The 14,568-nt window shown below is 33.4% G+C and overlaps 1 pseudogene; it reads right to left on the minus strand.

The window, feature by feature from the left end:
* Positions 1–4,531: 4,531 nt before the first annotated feature.
* LOC133194348 (uncharacterized) lies at positions 4,532–6,560 on the minus strand (annotated as a pseudogene).
* Between the last annotated feature and the right edge of the window lie 8,008 nt (positions 6,561–14,568).

A 14,568-nucleotide genomic window follows, 5' to 3' on the forward strand; every position in this document is an offset into this window, starting at 1 on the left:
TTGGCAGTAAGCAGTAAGCAGTGAGCAGTTGGCAGTAAGCAGTTGGCTGTCGTATATGGAATTCCATACTGTGATTTTTTTTTTTTTTTTTTTTTTTTTTTTTAATTTATTTATTTATTTTTTTTATTTATTTATTTATTTTTTGTTGAACTTTTGTTGCTACCGCTAGAAAGAAGTTTGCGGCGAGATGCAATTCGCAAAGCGCTATGGGACCACAAAAAAAATTCGTTTGGATCAATGTGCAAAGTCCGAATTTTCTTTTCGCCCAGGCGTTGCTTTAAGAGCTTGCTATAAAGTTCATATTGACTTTACCTAAAAAAAAAAAAATAAAGCACTGATCACAATGCCCCGTAAGAAAAATTATGGAGAAGGTTAAAGTTTCTCAAATGCAAACCAAACTCCGGGGTCAAGGTCAAGAAAATAAAAAAATATTTATACTTAAAGAAAAGACTTTTCTCACGAAATAGTCCTGTAAAACACAGCACCAACCGTTCAAAAGTTATGGCCAGGGCCATCTTTAAAAAATAGTTTGTTTGCCCTCTCCCGACCGACTGGCTAAAAATGACAGAACTCAAAACTTTTTTGTACATTCCAACACACGATATTGGTTTTCTTTTTATTCCCGAATTTTCTCATCCTGTCAACATACTAGTATATATTGATATGTTCTGGAAAAAAAAGATTTTCCCACCTACCTACCGATCCAATTCTTTTACCCTGAGTTGGGAGAGGGCAAACAAACATTATTTTAAAGATTGGCACAATGTTAAAGTTTTTTAAAAGTGGGTCAAACTTCAAGGTCAAAATCAAAGTTTCAAAATTAATGTCACACAGGTTTGTAAACAATAAACTTTTATTTTTATGCCCCCGTAGACGAAGATTCGGAGGTATATTATTTTTGCCTTGTGCGTTTCTTCGTCTGTCTAGCTGTCTGTCTGTCTTTCTAGCTGTTTGTCTGTTTGTCCACAAAAACTTAACCTTGCCCTTAAATTTAGATTGGTTGGAGGTATATGGCTTTCATATTTCACCTGTGCAATCCTTGTGACAAGTCATTTTTGGGTACAACATATTTTACCTCTTGACTTGACCTTGGAGTTTGACCCAATTTTGCAAAAAAAAAAAATGCCAAACTTTAACCTTGGACATAACTTTTGAACAGTTGGTGCTAGGGCTTTCACACTTTACCTGTGTATTCATTGTGACAAGGCTTTTCCTTGGTTAATTTTTTTTTTAAATTTTAACCTTAGCCTTAGAGTTTGACCCACTTAAAAAAAATAATAACCGAAGCTATAGCTCTTGAACATTTTGAACTGTCACATCTGTTTCATATTTGGATGTTTTGATGACTATGGACGACAAAGGCTAACTACTAGTATATCAACTAAATTATATGACCAAGGAGATTACTACAGCTTTTCCATCGTCAACATCCCTTATTTATTTAGTAATATTCCGCTATCACCTGCATATGGTGACTTGTTTCACACCTATTTTTATACCTTTTTAAAAAATTAACTTAATTGACTATACCGAATGTTCCATCTACTCGATAAATGCATGGGGCTTGCGGCGGGTTTGACTGGTCAATGGGGTATGCTTACTCCTCCGAGGCACCCGATCCCATCTCTGGACTTTCCAGGGGTCAGTGTTTATGCCCTGTTCACAGATTTGTATTGTTTGATTTTTTTATGAGATCGATCACTGTTTGCTATCGTCACCCTTTTTCATTGGACACACTTGTATTGCTGGTTTGTTTAAAACTTGTAATTTCACTATTTATTTGACAAATAACTTCATTTTAATGAATTGAACTTATATACGAAAATGCAACGACATTTTTTATAACTGAACAACAAGCACCCATGTTTGTTATTATGGGCTTACTCTCTGTAAGTGTTTAGGTTATCATTTTATCGGATGTGTTTGATTTGATTACTCTGCATACTTTATTTAACACGAAAAATCTAAACTGCATGGTGTGTTGGTTTTGGTGTTCGACTTTTCTAGATCTGAATTCTTGATAACTTTTATAAATTACAGATCTTCCAATTTTTCTTTAACAAATGAGAAAGTACAGGAATGTATCTCAATGAATAAATGAAATATGGAGATAAGGAACAGTATTCAAGCTCAAAAGTCCATTTAAACAATACAAATCAAGAGCAGAGAAAACACAGACCTCTAAAACAATAAAACATCAGAGGTGGGATCAGATAATGTGAAGGATTAAGCATCCCCTGCCGACCGCTCACACCAGCCGTGCACCCCCCCCCCCCATGATCGGGAAATAACGAAAGAAATCGGTAGACGATTCAGTGTGTAAACAATGACATAACAATTAGAATGAAAAACGTCAGTCAGCATTTGACTTAATGATAGATTGTATTTGCTGACAAGATCATTGTATCAACCATGCATAGAACTTGCGAAATGATGACCTTAAAGGAGAATGTTGATATTTCATCAACTTGTTTGTGAATAACTTACCTCGTTTTAGGAATTGTTCGAACATAGAGCATGCTCTTGCGTATCGAATCAATTGAGAGGTATAAACGCCATATGCAGTTGATAAGTATATATTGCTACTTAAGTATAAGGGACACATCACCCAATAGTTATTCCAATAAATCTTTTATTTATGTTTTCTTTTTATATAAATATATTATTTAGATTAAATAAATATCTAAACAGGATTTTATAAAATATCGGTCTGAAACGCTTCTGCAACATATTAGTTAGGAAATGCTGTCGAATTTTTTTGAAGGATATAAACTTCAAATCTGTGCCTATGCCGTTTGATTTAGACTGACAATAATATCTCTCTTGCATCTCTAGCCCATCATTGACTTCAGCGATTAATAATGCAAAATACCAGTTTTCTGAAGGTTAGAGAGTCGTAGTGTACAAAATGCTTGTATAAGAATGAAATACGTGTATTTATTCTTAGAAAAGCCAGAAATACAATGTCATGGAATCCATCTTCAAGGATACGCACCTGTTATGTCATTACCAAGATAAAGATTGTATTACATTGGTCATACAACAACTCTATAAACTTCGCAGCTATGTTAAGGCTACCCGAAGCATTAATATATCATTACATTTTCAGTTCGGTTGTGACTTCAATATGCAGAGTATGGTCAGAAACACAGACAATATGCATAAAGGGATCTTTCAACTACACAACAACACAACTGTTGCTATATCACATGACCCCACTAATCACGTGACTGTCCATTGTAACTTTTTCAAGTGTTGCATGTAAATTGCCTCGGCGCAAGTTTTATCTACATTTTGATACATAGATACATAGATAAATTTATTATATCCTATTGTATAACAAATGTGCTTGGGAGGGGCCATACCATTATTAGTCAATAGTGTACGAAATATTTCATGAGAACTTCAATTTACCCATACATTTGAGGGTATATCCAATCTTCATCGTAATTTATATCAAAGCGAACCGATTACACTTCCATCCCAAGAATCATTTAGAGAACATTCTCCTCTTATGAATTTTCACAAAATATTAAAAGTTAATCCTTATATTTATTACTTTCGCCAGCCTGTTATTTACACACGCATAAATTCTATCTCTTCCGTAATCACAGTCCGGTAAACGGTCCGGTTAAAGGGAATATTGACGACTAACCTCGCTCATCTCAAAAATCTTAACAGAATTTAATTCTAATGAATCAATTTCGACTTCTTTATCAAATTTTTCCCGAACTTTTTGTAGACCTCTGACTTTTCCCTTAATTTTATAACACTCGGAACTCGAGAGTTCCACGCTAGGTGTCGTTTTTGCATCACTTCCGTAATATCTACTTTGACATTTCCAAATCTTGTAGCATTTTTCACGTTTGACGCTGAATACTCGGATTATTATAGAATGCCTGGGCAATTAAATAGCACGATTAAAGACAAACATATCTACCGAAACAAGATATCATGACACATTTTGGTGACATGTATTAGGTAAATGATATTTCGGGCCTGATATCCAAGAGGGGTCCAGTGTAAACAAATGGAAGTGACTTACCTTCTCTATTTTATAATACCGCGGGTATGATTTTTTAGTAAAACGTTAATTCTGCGTTATTTTTGGATTTTTCTTATGTAATACATTGTAAATGTGTACTAGAAGAATAATTTATGAAAAAAATACAAAAAAATATTTTTTGACCCGTGGGGTATATTCGGGGGGTGGGGGGTGGGGGGGGGTGGGGGGGGGGGGTCCTGTCTACAAGTACCTGTGGTACATTCAGCCATTTTGAATTTCAGCAACGTTGTTGTGATGTATTCCTACGCAACGTCTTTGATGCTTAAATTAAATATTTAAAGTGAAAGAAAGTTTCATTTTATTATTTTTAAATCATAATTAAATGATAAGAAATGAATGTAGTATTTTTTCTTTGTGTCTTGCTACGCGCATTGATTACGTTTTCCGTCCAAATTTTTGTTTTATATTTCAATGTAAAAAAAAAACAACATAACATTCATTTCTTAAAAACTTTATGACACGTCATGACAGCTCAAGTTAGCAGTGAAATGACGTCATATTCAATTATGACGTCATATCTTGAAAGTTCAAAGAAGTGACGGCACATAATATACTGTGATATTTTTTTCGGAAAGCCTTAACCTACCTGCGTTCTTTATTCATGTGCTTTGTTATTAAACATTTATTTCTCTTCAGCTAGTTGCCTATCAGTCAATAAATATTTAGATTTGAAGCCATTCGCATTGTTGAATATGCTGTTTTCTCTCTTTGCTTCTTTTTTCAGATAGTCAATGTTCTTTTCTTACATATCTTTTTGTTAGATATTTCAATTCCTCCGTTCTGTTTTTCAGTTGTATCCCATCCTTTAAAGAAAAAAGTCAGCACATTATTCAGGAATTGTATGTGAATGTATCCTTTATTTAATTACAAAGACATAACTGTATGTATGTATTGAGGTGTACATGTACCTAATAATTAAATACAATTACCCTGTGTCTCTATATGTTTGTAAATGTGACTAACTAACAAGTGTATTTACAATCCCCTTTCAGAATGTCCCGTGTCTCAATACATGTAACTAATCAATTAATTATAATGGCCTCTCAGATAATCTTTTGTTGCATAATTATAAGTGTACAAAAATTCTATAAACTCATTTCAATGTCCTGTCAGATAATCATCTGTGTTTGTATTTGTTTTTGATTAAATAATTACAATGAGCTGACCTTTCTAATGCGTGTGTAATTACCTGTCAGATAGCCCTGTTTGTTTAGGTACCTGTACACACACACTCTGTTGATGTAAAAGGATCCAACCCAAAGAAAGTGAGACTTGTTATCATAACTCAGACCACGTGGTTCGTATATCCCTTGCTCTTGTTTCAGTATCATTGATAGGAACTGACCGTCCTTGTTAAGCATCTGCACAGTGTCTGTTTTAAAATCACACACCAGGATGTGTGACAGCACATCTGTACAAATTCCACCTGGTGATAGTCCTGATCCTGATGTAGGTCCAGTATAGGTGAAACGGTGTCTTCCTTCATGTTCGGTCACCACTACAGCACCACGGTTAGAGTCAGAAACAACTACATCACCATTACGATTCTCTGTGATGTAGCTAGGAAAACTGTACAATATCTGGCCTGTGTTGTTTCGTTGTATTGTCTGTATGTGTTGTCCTGTATCGGTATACCGTATTACCTTGCCTCTCCTTGTAGCAGTATTATACACCCCAACCAGTAAATTTCCATTTGACGGGGAACAAAAAATACTGCATGGTGACATTGATTCTGTTTTCTTTATCAGTGAAGACTTTGTTCTGTTATCTTTAGATAGTTTGTTAATATTATCATCTTTGTCTATATATAAAAGATCACAGATACTGTTCACTGTGTGTACTCCCCAACCAGTACATACATCTGTTAGATGATGTAGAATGTCACCATCTGTGTTTGTTAAGATGAGATTCTTATATAGCCACTTATCCATACCCGGTCTGATTTCACATAGGAAATGTGATATACACTGATGACACCTGCCAGTGTGATAGACCTGTGTAACACAGGTGTGGGCATCAATTTCAAAAGACATTTATTGCCCAAGTGCCTTTTACGTGTCTCTATGATTTGAATTTCACCCAGTAGCTGAATTACATCTTTCATGTTGATTTCCCCAGTCAGGGATAGCAGGGCACGATGTGTAAGATTAGAGATTTTGGGTAAACGGGTTTTCTTTAAGAATATAAGAAATTTTACTGCACTGTTTGCTGAGTGTTCAAATCTGCGTTCATAGTTCTCTATGCTTGCAAGGCATTTGTTCATATTTTTCCTGTGTTGTTGAAAACTATGAATGAAATTTTTGTGTATGATTTTAACATCAAATATCACAGTGTCAATGAGGTATTTCATTTTTTGGGCTTTTGTTGATATCGCTGATTGACGGCGAGATATTTCTGTGTGACAAGTTTTTATATCCCTTTTAATTTCCGATAGAAAAGAAGAAATGTTAAAGAGCTTTCTGCTTCTGATGTTGTGAATGATTTCTCTGTGTTGCTGACGGTTTGTTTTATATAATGTTCTAATATCCTGTATTTGGTGTTTTCTATGTTCTTTACATTTTACACAGACAGGGAGTTTACATGAGTGACAGTATTTATTATAGATTTCGCTTGGATGTCTCACACATGTTTCTTTTTTTGAATGGTATCCATATCTCTCACGATAAATTACAACGTAATGGTGTTCGGTATGTAAATCAATTACGTGTCTCTCTTTACACTGTAGACACAGATCGTGTTTACATGTATAACAGAAAAATTCTGTGTCCCCTGAGCATTGGGAACACTGCCGTACTTTACACTGCAGACGCAGGTCATGTTTATACGTTTTGCAGTAGAATTCTGTGTCCCCTTGACATTGATAACATTGGATGCTAAATCCTGAGACCATCATTTGTAGGTTGCTGAAACTTAGTAAACTTCATACATGAAACTTTAATGTGAGATTTTTTCGAATAAAATTTGTTAGGGAAATCATTTAACTTCATTTAGAATTTGATATTGATTTTTTGAAATATAATCTACATCATAACTATTTCACATTTTGACAATTAATCTTTCTTAGTTTAGTTTTATAACTTATTTACAATAGAGTATTCTGATAGCATACTACTGAGTACTCTAAGAACATGTTTTTTTCTGCTTGGACGCAGGTGGAGGTTAGAGGTATGAGTTTGATGATTTCGAATGCTATAAATTTGTTTATAGAACATTAATTATTATAAACATCAAATGGAGATATAATAAAAGTTCATATTTGGCACAAACGGAAATTACCTTGAACACAGATCTATGGATAAGGCCATTATGCAGTTTGTCCCCTTTGCAGTTTGATGAAGGCTAGGTTATTTCAGTAAAAGATATTCTTTTCAAAGCTCTTGTGTAATTGATAGAAAGCAGCATGGGGATAGGATAGAGACACGCAGAAATTCCTTGTCGACCAGAAAGAGACCCTTTTTCCCTTCTCCAATCTGTGATCCTAGTCTTTTTCAAAAGAACACACTGGAAAACCTGTCAAAATTAAATTACAACAAAAGTTTACGCATCTTGTAATTCAGGGGTGAAGATAACGTTAAATAGATTCAAACGTTGTGTATATTACTTTGTGACATTTTTCAGAGTGGTACAAAACAATTTGTATGATATCTTAGTCATGTACATACATTCAATAAACTATCATAATTAAAACCCCTAGAATTTTAAAACACTGAAACTTCGCCACATATGACTGTATACGCCAGTGCATGATGGGAAGCGTTATGGTATGGCGATCACATTACTAAGCCAGACAAACTAAGACAATTATTGACATTGTTTCTTTACTGCAAAACTTAGACAATGACTATCTTTTTACTGCCGATGCTGAAAAACTTTGTCGGTGCTAGTAAACTAGGGTAGTTATTGATCCCTTTAACTGTTTAAGCTGTGAAGATAATTCTCTATTATTATCTTTTCTTGACTTAATATGAAAAAAAATTGTGTCTGAAGTGAGTGCTACATAGTGTGTCATTGAGGTCCTTCACTCTCTGGTGTTTTGTTGATGCTTTTGATTGACATTAAATCTTTGTTAAAAGCTTTGATATCAGTTTTGATTCCTATCCTGAGAAAACAGCTGTTATAGAGAGTATCACTCTTGATGTTTTGAATGGTTTCTCTCTGTTATTGTCTGTTTGATTTATATGCTGTTTCTATGTCCAGTATTTTGTGCTATCTCTGTTATTTTACATTGATGACAAAGAGGAAGCTTACATGAGGGACAATACTTTTTCAAAGATTTTATCTTGATGCATCTGGGTGTCTCACACAAGTCTCTTGTTTTTGGGATATTTTCATATATTTTACGGTTAATCACAACATGATGGATTAAGGTATATGAATCAATAACATGTCTTTCTTTACACTGTATAGACCCAGGTCATGTTTACACGAGTAACATTAAAATTTTGTGTCCTCCTGACATTGAGAACACTGTCAAACTTTATTCTTAGTGCTGAGTCGTAGTGTACCCATGATGTATAGATTTTTAGTCGTTAGGAATATAATCTGCTGAAAATTTAAAATGTTTATTTGTAAGACTCATTATTATACCTGTATTATTAAGAACTTGGTTTTTAATTCTACATCTGGAAATCTTATTTATACTCACAATTCATTTTCTAAGGATTAAGTGCTCTAAAATCACATTTCAGTTCTTAATTCATTTAAATATTCCAGTCAACCAAGCTGAATTCGATCTATCCAACGTATATTGGATTCTTAAACTTCATAAAAATCCTTACAAACAAAGATACATTGCTGCATGGGTCCAGCAAATGCTTAACCACTTAGCCCCTTTCTTTACTCCTTACAAAATATTGACTGCTGTAAAGTGGAAACTTCTGGCGTACTCTGATATTGCGTAATATAGAAGTGGTCCAATTAGATGTGAACTCTCAAAAAACTTTTAGAAAACTTAAAATTACCAAAATTTTTCGAACGTCAGTTACATAAAATCGCATGACTTTTCTAGATTTTAAACAACCATTCCTCACGATAAATTATAGCTAGGTTTTTTTTTATATCATAGACAATTACTTCTTCACTAAAAATGAAACTAGGAAATCATCATATATTGTGATCGATCATAAACAAAATAACTTTGTTTAAAATCACGCAGGTACGTTAAGGCTTCCCATAGAATATCGCAGTGCACTCTGTGTCTTTACTTCTCTGAACTCCCAAGATATGATGTCATAATGAAAGATGACATCAAGTCACTGCAAACTTGAGCTGTTATGACGGGGAGAGTGTCATAAACTTTACACCTTTTTTCAAATCGCATTTAAAATATTAGAACAGAACACGCTTGCAAATTTCACATGTCTTAATAGTATTTTTATATCTTATATGTCTGAATATTTTCAAATACTTTGTTTAATTACCCTTGATCGACATTGTGTGTGTTCAAAATGCCTACGAGAATTTTATGCTTTTGAAATGAACTCTGTTTTATACCCATGATTAGAGGTAATAAAAGAGTCTGGCGCAGGTGATTAATGAGGATTAATTTGAATTGACATCTTTTCTGCAAATCTGTAAGAGGAGTTTGTTATCTAACTGAATCTTGCTTGGGAAAAATGTGTGATGGCTTTGTTTTAATAATAGACCTGAAGCAAAGGGATCGCCGACTTATGACGTCATGGTAGCTATCTCCTTGCGATTGCAGCGCGCCCACCGGGATGTACAGAAACCGATTTCCTGTAATGAATTGTTGCATTCTTTTAGGGGAAAACAAAAACTTAGAGAAGTCAATCACTTCTCTAAGCTTCCTTCTACTAAATGATCTCGGTTTACTACTTTAGGGGTTACGCCGTGGAGTCGATGGAACGTTTTAAATACAGATATCTGCTGACCTCTCATGAAAGCTGTCTGCTATATTTTATTGTAGTACTCGATTATTTTATTATTTATTTTACAAAATTATGACACAATTTATTATCTACCATATTTAGAGAACGATCAATTTCAGATCTATGCTGAATTGAAAATTTACATAAATAAATGCATCGCAAACTGCCGTTTAGATCAGCTAGCCTATTTAAAACAACTTGAGATGTCCCATTGTCGATATATTTAAAGAACAATTATAACTCTCAATAGATTGATTTAATTTAAGAATACGGAATACTCAGTAATCACTAGAATTTATGGGAGCTTTTTCTTTTTTTCACAGATTTTGTAGAATGGGTCTACCTTGAACGAGTTAACTCATGACTGGATTTCATTGCAATAATCTATAATATATGTTTGGAACTCCAATCTTTTCAATTATATCGAGATGATTAATAACTTTTGTATATCATAACTCATAGACAAACTGCATCAATTATATATAAATGTTAGATGATTTAAATATGACTCAGTGCAATGAAACATTATTCAAATCATGGTTATATATTAAAGACTAAATAGTCACTTTTACACTTTTTATTGATTCAAAGAGTAAAGTCATTCAGCTTTAAGCACTGCTAATTGACATTATAATTATGCATGGTTTCAGTATTATTGTAGAAACTTGTGAATGAGAAATACTTCATTTTACAGTTAAACAAGTCAACTTTTTCTAGTGAACATCTATTTGGCAAGCACTGCTCTAGATTTATGGATGACATATTGTCTTTTTTAAATAAATTATTTAAAATGCAATAAATCACAACTGCAAAGTACAAAATAATGATTTTTTTTGTGACGTCACAATCAACTCAAACAACGTTGTTAACATTGGTTGCAACGGCCAGAGCCAGCAGTGTATCTGAACAGGAAAAACATTAGCCAAGCCTATCGAAGGGTTATTTTCTAAACATTACGATGTCTTACAAACAGCAAACGGAGGTTATAACGTAATCTGGACATTTTTTTTTATTTTTCTACGACAGAAGTTCGTAAATGAAAGTGGTATCATTATGCAGCCTTCAATGTCTTATTTATTCAAATCCGGACTATATAATAAAACAATTATGGACTCGGTGGTGAATATTGTTTGTTATTCACCAGAAAAATACCAATATTGATCGAGTCCATAATTGTATAATATACAAGTTTAACTCCCATTATAATTATACTGTTTGATCTTTAACTGACTGCCTAAATAGAATGAATTAATAGTTTTAATTGCTATATGGTACCACTTTTTTTTTCCTTTTAATGAAAACTATACCCCTATGCCTAGTTATTTAGGTAGGGGAAATATTTTTTTTTTATTAAAAGCATCATGCTCAAATGGGATATGAGTTTTCTGTTTCTTTTTTTTTTTTTTTTTTTTTTTTTTTTTTTTTTTTTTTTTTTTTTTTGAATGATGCATATAAAACTTGTGTGCATGAATATAATTATATCGAGCTAACTTTTGGTAAGCAATTTTCTCTTAGGTATAGGTTTTGAGATGAATTGTAAAAAAGTTTTTCAACCTTCTAAGGATCAATGTCATCAACACTAAACAGTATGGATACAAAAATGGGGGAGGGGGTGTTATTCCCTTATTTTTTCAAACACAATCATTTTCTGTAAATTTAGCATTTAAAGCATTGAGTTGTTGATAATGTTTATTCAATGGCAGGTTGACCTCCCATCCCATTTTTCCTGCAGCATGATATAGTAAAATTTTCCAATGTTGAAGTATTTTTGATTAAGAAAACTGTAACACCCTCCTACTCTTAAAATAGATCATTTTTCGTATTTAGTCAGTCAATTCTCATCATATTTTTTATTTAATTTTTTTTTTTTTTGCTTGTCAACGAATATTCTTGTTCGTAATCAATTTTGCCCCTCCTTATTCGTGTTACTGTACCATGATAGAATGCCATGTGGTGATGTGCAGAGCCTTCATGCTGCCGAAATTGAATAAGGATCATCGGCTTTCTCTAATCACTGCTATAAATCATAAGATCTTTGTGAAAGTTACACGCAATAAATATTTGTCTCTGAAATGTGAACGCCTTTTTCCAACGAGCTTCACTTGAGCAACCTAGCTGACAGAACTGTTCTGTGATCATGTTATAAATTACTGACGAGTTTATTATTTTACACATTACGAAACAACAAATACCTCAACAGCTGCTCAAGGAACTCTTTAATGTATTAGTAAAATCTTTGGGTAAATAATTTAATTCATTCAAGGCTATAACATTTCGACAATGTAGATGTAAACAAAGTCATTTTTATGATGTTGGTAGTTAGTCTATACATCCCGGTGAGGGTGCTGCAATCACAAGGAGAAAGAAATAAAGAAATTATAATTGTGACATCATAAGTCGGCGATCCCTTTGCTTTAGGTCTATGTTTTTATACAGATAACGATTTTTAGTAGAAAATACCCTCAAATTTGACGGTAAGTTGAACTTCTCGTGAAATATTTTGTACCCAAGTAATACTCTGACTTTTCCCAAGCACATGTCGGGTACACAAGAATACGATGAATTGATTTATATAACAAAATGTTTACAAGAATTGTATTAAAAGGCTGTGTCGAGGCGATTTATGTGCAACACTTCAAAAATTTATAAATGACCGTCACGTGATCTACGGAGTCATGTGATTTCATAACAAATATGTTAATATTCAGCCGAGAGAACACTCTTTATAAATTGGCTGTACTCAAGTACATAGCTTACAAATTAAAATCAAAACCACTATCGCAATGTGATATTATGTTTTAAACGCATTCTAAAGCTTCGGGAAGCCTTAACATAGCTGCGCAGTCTGATTCTACACATACTCTGAAGTAACATTAAAAGGATGCTGGAGTTTCTCAATGACAGTATGACAATAATTATGTAATCTTTGGAGACTAGGTCTTCCATCAAACTGCTTGAATTCTGTGGACACTAACTATGCACCTTTATTTGCAGATCTTTTTTATTTATTTTTTTATTAAAAACTTCTACATAAGAAGAAGAAAAACTTGCAGTGGTATTCAAATCGACATTCAGATAGATCGAAAACGTGTTATTAATTAACAGTAGTTACTTCCATTCCTATGGATCTCGGACCTCTCCTTCATAATCGGGAGGCCCGCTCCGCGTCAAACCTAAGACGTAAACATATTAGGTATTGACTGTTCCTTCGTAAAGCGCGCGGCACTAGGAGTGAAAGTCACAGGTCTATCCGATGAGAATTTAAAAACCGAGGTCCTGTGTCACGGTAGGCGTTGGCACGATAAAGAACCCTAACTGCTTAATGGCCTTGAGTGCCATGTAAAGGTCTTAATTTGAAGCCCTTCACCGGTATATTTGACGTCATCTCTAAACGAGTGAAAAATTCTGGAATGGAAAGTTAAACAACATACAATCAATCAATCAAAACGAATCTTTACAATATCGGCTAGTTATCTAAGCTATGTATATAAATACAGAAAATTTGCACAATGGGATCTCTCATCTTCATACTAACGCATTTAGTGCGATATCATATGACTTGGTTGATCACTTGATGGTCAATTACTTTTTTAAGTGTTCCACATAAATCGCTTCGGGGCAAGTGCTTAATACAATTATAATTTACATTTTGTTACATGCATAAACTTATAGTACTCTATATGGAGCAATCCAAAGTATCATTAATGTACAAAATGCTGTATATTTTATGAGAATTTCAACTTGCTAACATTTGAGGGTATATTCCACTTTTCATCGTAATTTATATCAAAGCTAAGGGATTGCACTTCCATCCCAAGCTAGTGTCATTTAGAGAACACACTCCACCAATGAATTTTTTCGCAAAACTTCTAAAGCCAATCCTTATTTTAATCATTTGCTTAAATTTCATATACACACAAAATAAATTCTACCTCGAACCATTCGTGTAAACTGGAGCATTTTAAAGATTTTAAATGGCATGGAATATGCTTACTTTCAATTCAGAGAAAATAAACAAGCTTGACAATTTAATATTCAACAATATAACGACACCCTTTAGCTTAATACAATGGTCATGACATTTGTTAAAATAACACTCTAATACTTTATATGTAGTTATAAAATAAAACGTAAATTTTATGACTCTCTCTCCGTCATTACAGCTGAAGTTTGCAGCGACTTGACGTCATATCCCATTATATTCATATTAATTTTGCCAATGTGTTTTCTTACATGACAATACTATCGAAATTAACATTCAGTATTTTTATGACATGAAGTTGGACATGTGATCAGACTTCTTGCATATGAAAAGTAAACCGCACGAGATATTTGGAGGGTCTAGATTTTGACGTCATAACGGAGTCTAAAAAGTGTAACTTATTCTTTGTGACACAAATCAAAATAGAAATATTAAAATGAGAAATAAAGTAAATTTTCAATGGGATATGACCTGAAGTTGGTGCGTAATCAAATCTACTATACAGAATTGATTACGTTACCAACTTCAGGTCACATCCCAAAGAAACTCTTAAAATGATATCTTATTTCTTTAACCACTTCAACAAATTTACAATTCAAAGTTATACTTTGTTTACTTTGTGTACAGTCATT

The sequence above is a fragment of the Saccostrea echinata genome, unplaced genomic scaffold (genome assembly GCF_033153115.1).
Source record: "Saccostrea echinata isolate AGI-Se365-2 ecotype Australia unplaced genomic scaffold, CSIRO_AGI_Sech_v1 ptg000029l, whole genome shotgun sequence".
NCBI classification, from domain to species: domain Eukaryota; kingdom Metazoa; phylum Mollusca; class Bivalvia; order Ostreida; family Ostreidae; genus Saccostrea; species Saccostrea echinata.